Source organism: Myotis lucifugus, unplaced genomic scaffold (genome assembly GCF_000147115.1).
Source record: "Myotis lucifugus unplaced genomic scaffold, Myoluc2.0 scaffold_2, whole genome shotgun sequence".
NCBI classification, from domain to species: Eukaryota; Metazoa; Chordata; class Mammalia; order Chiroptera; family Vespertilionidae; genus Myotis; species Myotis lucifugus.
In genome coordinates this window covers 2,505,985-2,512,339 of record NW_005871050.1, presented here as the reverse complement: position 1 = coordinate 2,512,339, position 6,355 = coordinate 2,505,985, and the positions used below count along the sequence as shown (strand labels likewise).

Here is a 6,355-nt window from a genome sequence, read left to right as displayed (position 1 = left end):
AAGTGTGAGGCAATCCACAGGTTTGGCTCAGTGGATAGAGTGTCAGCCTGTGGACTGAAGGGTCCCAGGTTCGCTTCCGGTTAAGGGCATGTACCTTGGTTGCAGGCACATCCCCAATAGGGGGTGTGAAGGAGGCAGCTGATCAATATTTCTCTCTCATCAATGTTTCTAACCCTCTATCCCTCTCCCTTCCTCTCTGTAAAAAATCAATTTTATATATATATATATATATATATATATATATATATATATATATAGCAAAAGAAAAACTAACCCAAAGCAAGGACGGACTGCTATTTAAAGCTATCAACAGCTTTTACTTTTAGAATTCATTGCTGGAGAAATATTGCTCTCTTCTTTTGGGAAAAATCACTCCAATGAGCTTTTGTTTTGTAAAGCTCTAATTCAGATTTTGTTCTAAGATGAAGAAGTTGGAAAAATTAAGAGCTAAATTTCCCTGCAGAAGAGGGTACACAGTGGGCTTCCTCAGGGTCAGAGTACCATGTCTGTAGAGATTATGGTGATTTCCACTGGAAGCAAGGAAAGCTTTCTTTCTCTCTTTGGGCCTTGAAATAAAAGGTCAGAGGTGGCCTCTGGATAGCATGGACATGGCTGAAGACACTTTCCTCCATGAAAGCTAGGATAGCTAGTTCTTCAACATGGCAGTAAGTGATGGAACTAAAGAAAGAGCCATTCAATGGGGGGCATTTATAGAACAGACCTGGCAAGTAAGAGCCTAGAAAACAATAATACATAAGCAACTTTACGATTTTATTTTTTACACTGTAATTCCTCTCTGTCTTACTCCACTCATGCTGCTGTCACAAAACATCACAGACTGGGTAGCTTTATAAACAACACAAATTGATTTCTTAGAGTTCTAGATGCTGAATTACAAGGGTCAAAGTGACAGCATGGTTGAGTTCTTCCTGGTTCATAGCCAGGTATTCTCACCGTGTCCTTAAATGGTCTAAGGGACTAGTTGGGATTTCTCTGGAGTCTCTTTTATAAAAGCACTAATTACATTCATAAAGGCATCACTCATGACTTAAGCTTCTCCCAAAGGCCTCACCTCCTAATCCAAAAGGTGACCAACAGAGAAAGCTGGAATAGTTTTCCAAATGTAAATGGGACAAATGACAATGAGAATAGATTTATAAATTATAGGAATGCCTTAAAGACTCCCAGGAATTCTTGGCAGAGGGAACCTAATACCATAAAGATTAGCTTTTCCACAAATTAGATGACACATCAATCAGGTAAGGTTGTGCAAGGCTAAAACAACAACTCCAAAATTTCAGTGGCTTAAAACAACAAGGTTGATTTCTTGCTCTTGCCATATGCCTTATGTCCACTTTTGGTTGGCTGGCTCTTCTCCATCTGGTCCTCGCTCAGCGTCCCAGGCTGATGGCGGCTCCATCTTCATGCTTCTATGATTGCAGAGGCATGGTAAGATTCTTTAAAGTTTCTGGTCACAAGTCATTGGCTAAAGCAAGTCACGGGGCTATGCCTAACTTTAAAAGGGGTGAGGAAGTGTAATCCTGTCAATATGCAGTGAGTTGTAAATATTTGGCGAACGGCACTAATGGCTGCCACAGAGGGCACTGGGAGCTCAGACTCTTATTTATGTGTTTTAAGACTGCAAAACTTGCATTGGCCAGTGTGGCTCGGTAGGTTGGGCATCGTTCTGTGCACCAAAAAGTTGCCAGTTCCATTCCAGGTTAGGGCACATGACCGGTTGCAGGCTTAATATCCAGGGGCAGGGGTGTGCAAGAGGTAACCAATCAACGTTTCACTCTCACTTCAATGTTTCTTCTCTTTCTCTACCTCTTCCTTCCTCTTTCTCTAAAAATCAATAGAAATATTTTTTAAAAGACTGCAGAACGTGGAGATATCTGGGTTGCGTTCAAAGTAGCAAACTGGGCTCTGGCATTCATTCATTCTTGCATGGCTGAATTTAATAACATTTATTGAACACCTTCATGCCAAGCACTGTATTAAGCACTGGGGATATATTCATGTACAAAAAAGAGACATGATTACTGTGTTTAAGAAGTTTACATTCTGGTGTGGGGAAGAGATAGTAAACCTATTTCTCTGGGAAAAACATTCCTTAAACTAATACCTTATCTTACAGCTCCTCAGCATCTCTTAGATGACCTAGGGGGTGGGTGGCTGTGGCCTTCTCACTGCTGCTTTTTATGCTAGATCACCTGCCAGTTTTTCATAATCTCCTTTCTGAGTACAGTAATCAGTGGCCTGGTCCATTGATTTTTTTGAAAATCATGATTTTGTGTTCTTGTTATTTGGGTTTTTAAAAAATAATTATTTCTTAGTTCTTCTAGGGCTTAGCTAGTTGCTGTGTCCATGCTATTGGCTACTATGAGGTTCTGTATTCTTATAAGAACCAAATTCTTTAGAGACCCCTGGGATACACATAATGTCATTCTGATTCCATTCAGTTCTAGTGTTCCAAGCACTTAGCAAAGACCCGGGGTTACTGATTCTCTTGTTATTACATGTAGTATTTCATAGTGGTTAGAAAAACTAGTTTTGACCTCAGACAGCCCTGGATTTAAATACCAGCTCTGCTATTTCTGAAACCCCAGTTTTTTCATCTGTCAAGTAGTGATAATAATAACACCTACCTCACCAGGTTAATTCATGATTAAATTAATTATACTTCCAGGACTTAGCACAGTGCAAGGCATGTGGTAAGTAGTCAATACAAACTAGCTGTTATCATTTATTGGCATAGAATTAGCTCTCATGCCTTAAATTAAGCTCCCAAATTGACGTAATTAATAGAGTCATCACCAATTCCAAATCTCTCCTCATGTATTCCTCATAAGACAGAGGGCTATATATGCAAACTAAATTCAGTTCTGAAGAAATGTTTCCCTAAGAAATATGCAATGTAAATTGTAATAATGGAGGTGTTTTCTAGCTTCATGTCCATGCCTGACTGTCTTCCTGTTTCTCTCCTCTCTCTGAGCCCCTTCCTCCTCTAAGATTCTGTAATTTTCATATGAACTTCTAGTTTAAATGTCATTCCATCCAAATACTCTAAATTTCAGGGTGCATTTTTTGGCAAGAAAATAACATATTACCTTTGTTATAGAAAATGTGCTTTTGAATTTCCTTAGACATATGCCATGCAGTTAATGCTTTCAAATTGCACATCTTTTTACAGTGTGGCTATAACCACAATAGATGAGACAGGAAGAGATTTCTCATTTTGTGGTTTGTCTGTCCTGGGATCAACATGCATGCTCCAATCAGGTCTTTCTTGCTAGTTACCAGTGGCCTAATATCTCAACTGTGTATAGTGGAGTCATATGGTAAACTTGTCTACCCTGAACATATGTAAAAACTAGGAAGAAAACCAGAGGCCTCTGAGGGGGTAAAACAACCACCACAAAGCTGTAAACTAAAAAGGCCCTCATTCTATAACAGTTTTCTTTTCTCTTACATAAGATGTAAACATGATTGCCTGTTTTCATTATATAAGCATTTATCAAGTGCTTACTACCTGAAGGGCACGGTGCTGATCAGATTAGGATCGGGAAGGGAAACTGTGTTGGCAGGCACATTAAACACAGAAGGGGACTGAAAACCCCCAAATAAGAAAGCCCCAAAATATAAAAAGTACAGAACTCTGGAGCCATTTAGTGTGGGAGAAAGTGGCCCTATTCACTTAGTATCCTTAAAGACATTTTTATGGTACACATGTGTCAGTGCATAAGTTGCTCTTTCAGAATTGTGAAAAGTCAAATATTCTCAATGTTTTCTCTTCAAAAAGGCAGAGAAAAGTCTAATATGTCTTAGGTGACTTTTCCACACCAAATGGTTAAGATGAAACATTTTTGGTATTTTGTTCAGGTTTTCTGGCAACCTGAAAATCCCCCAGGCTTCTAGCCAGGTGAGATATGACTGAAGGTTGCTTAGAACTTTTGTCAATATTATTGTAGATGAATAACCAGATTTCTCTAGAAGTAGCATTTTCTAACTTTCCATAGGAAGTTGAGAGAAGTGATTCCCACTAAACCAGATGCTAACCTAGGAAGAAAAAATGCACAGAAAAGTACACACCATGTCAGCCCAAATTGCCAGCATTATCTTTGAGATCTAATTGGACTTTGATGGCTTCTTACCTACTTCTCCACTGCCATCATCTCTCACTATCATCACTCATTCAGCCTCTTAACTGGTCTCCAACTTGACATCTAATCTCAACATGATAGTTAGGGTGATTCTTTAAAAATGAAAATCATTGTACACCCATATTTATAGCAGCATTATTCACAATAGCCAAGGGTGGGAATAACTGATGGATGGGCAAACAAAATGTGGCAAATCTGTACAATGAAATATTATTCAACCTTTAAAAAGAAGTTCTGACACATGCTACAACATAGATGAACCTTCAAGACATTATGATAAGTAAAATAAGCCAGCCACAAAAGACAAATCTAGTATTATTCCACTTATATGATATAGCTAGAGCAGAAACTTTATAAAGACATAAAGTAGAATGGTGGTTTCCAGGGACCTGGGGGAAAGGGAAATGGAGACTTGTTTAATGAGTATAGAACTTTATGGATTTCCCTTAATCTAAAGATAGCAGCTTCAGCAGTGAGGGGCAATATGGCTCTGTGGACAAGTACTGACCAGCCTGTTACTTTTTTTTAAAAAAAAATAAATATATTTTTATTGATTTCAGAGCGGAAGGGAGAGAGAGAGATAGAAACATCAATGATGAGCGAGAATCCATTGATTGGCTGCCTTCTGCACGTCCCCTACTGGTGATGGAGCCCACAACCTAGGCAAATGCCCTTGACCGGAATCGTACCTGAGACCCTTCAGTCCACAGCCAATGCTCTATCCACTGAGCCAAACCAGCCAGGGCCAGCCCATTACTTTTATTTATTTTTTAAAAATTTTATTTTATTGTTTAAAGTATTACAAATAGTAGTACATATGTCTTCTTTTTCCCCCCCATTGACCCTCCCTCGGCCTCCCCTACCCCCTGGTGGGGTGAGGGCAGACCATTACTTTTAAATTCCCTGGACTGCCACCTCCAGTGAGCTGAGAGAACACTTTTCACAGTTTGGCCATGTACGAAAGGGCAATGTACCTTTTGACAAAGAGACTGGCTTTCACTGAGGAATGGGTTGGATTCAATTTTCTTCAGAAGGAGAGTTTCAGAATGCACTACAACAGAACAATCATGTTATTGATAGAGTAAAGCTCCAGACTCAAGTTCAGAGACCAAAAGTTTGCAAGGAGATCAAACACCCGATGAAGAGAATGATTTTTGAGACTATTACTGCCTATTAAATAAAATAACAAAACTAAAAAAAAAACCACTTCAGTTTGGGAATAATGAAAAAGTTATGGAAATGAATGGTGGTTACAGTTGCACAAAAATGCAAATATAATTAATGCCCTGAACTGTACACTTAAAATGATTAATTTTATGTTATGCATATTTTTCCACAATTAAAAATAATACATTTTATTACAATAAAAAAAGAAAATTGGGTAGTATCACCACTTTAAAGCTCCCAATAACTCCCAATCATAGGATACAACTTGAAGGACTTACCCTGACCTCCAAAGACCTGACATATCTGTCATTTGGATGCCTCTTTACTTTATTTCTTCCCATCTATTCCCCCACTCTTTATGTTGTGGATTGGTCTTTGAACACTTCAAGTTTAACTCTGACTCATGGCCATTGTCATTGCTGTTTCCTCTGCCTTGCACATTCTTTCCCCAAATAACCTTGTGGTTTGATTCATCATTTTCTTCAACTATCTGTTCCAATGCCATCTCCTCAGAGATGACAACAGCCTGACTTAAGATAACTGACCTTCTAATCCTGCCCCAGGCTTTCTTCATCTTTACACATTGCTTTATTTTTCTCCATAGCACTTTAGATTAGTCATTTATGTGTCAACTAGAGGCCCAGTGCACAAAATTTGTGCAGGGGGGTCCCTCAGCCTGGCCTGTACCCTCTCCAATCTGGGACCCCTCAGGAGATGTCCAACTGCTGGTTTAGGCCTGATCCCTTTGTGATTGGGCCTAAACCGGCAATTGGACATCCCTCTCACAATCCGGGACTGCTGGCTCCCAACCACTCGCCTGCCTGCCAGCCCGATCACCCCCAACTGCCCTCCCCTGCCAGCCTGATTGCCCCCAACTGCGCTCCCCTGCCAGCCCAATAGCCCCCAACTACCCTCTCTGCCAGCTCAGTCAACCCCAACTGCCCTCCCCTGCCATCCCGTTTGCCCCCAACTGCCATCCCCTGCCAGCCTGGTTGCCCCTAACTGTCCTCCCCTGCAGGCTTGGT

The 6,355-nt window shown here is 40.2% G+C and overlaps 1 pseudogene; it reads left to right on the top strand.

The window, feature by feature from the left end:
- Positions 1 to 659: 659 nt before the first annotated feature.
- On the top strand, positions 660 to 5,321 carry LOC102418502 (annotated as a pseudogene).
- Positions 5,322 to 6,355: the final 1,034 nt, after the last annotated feature.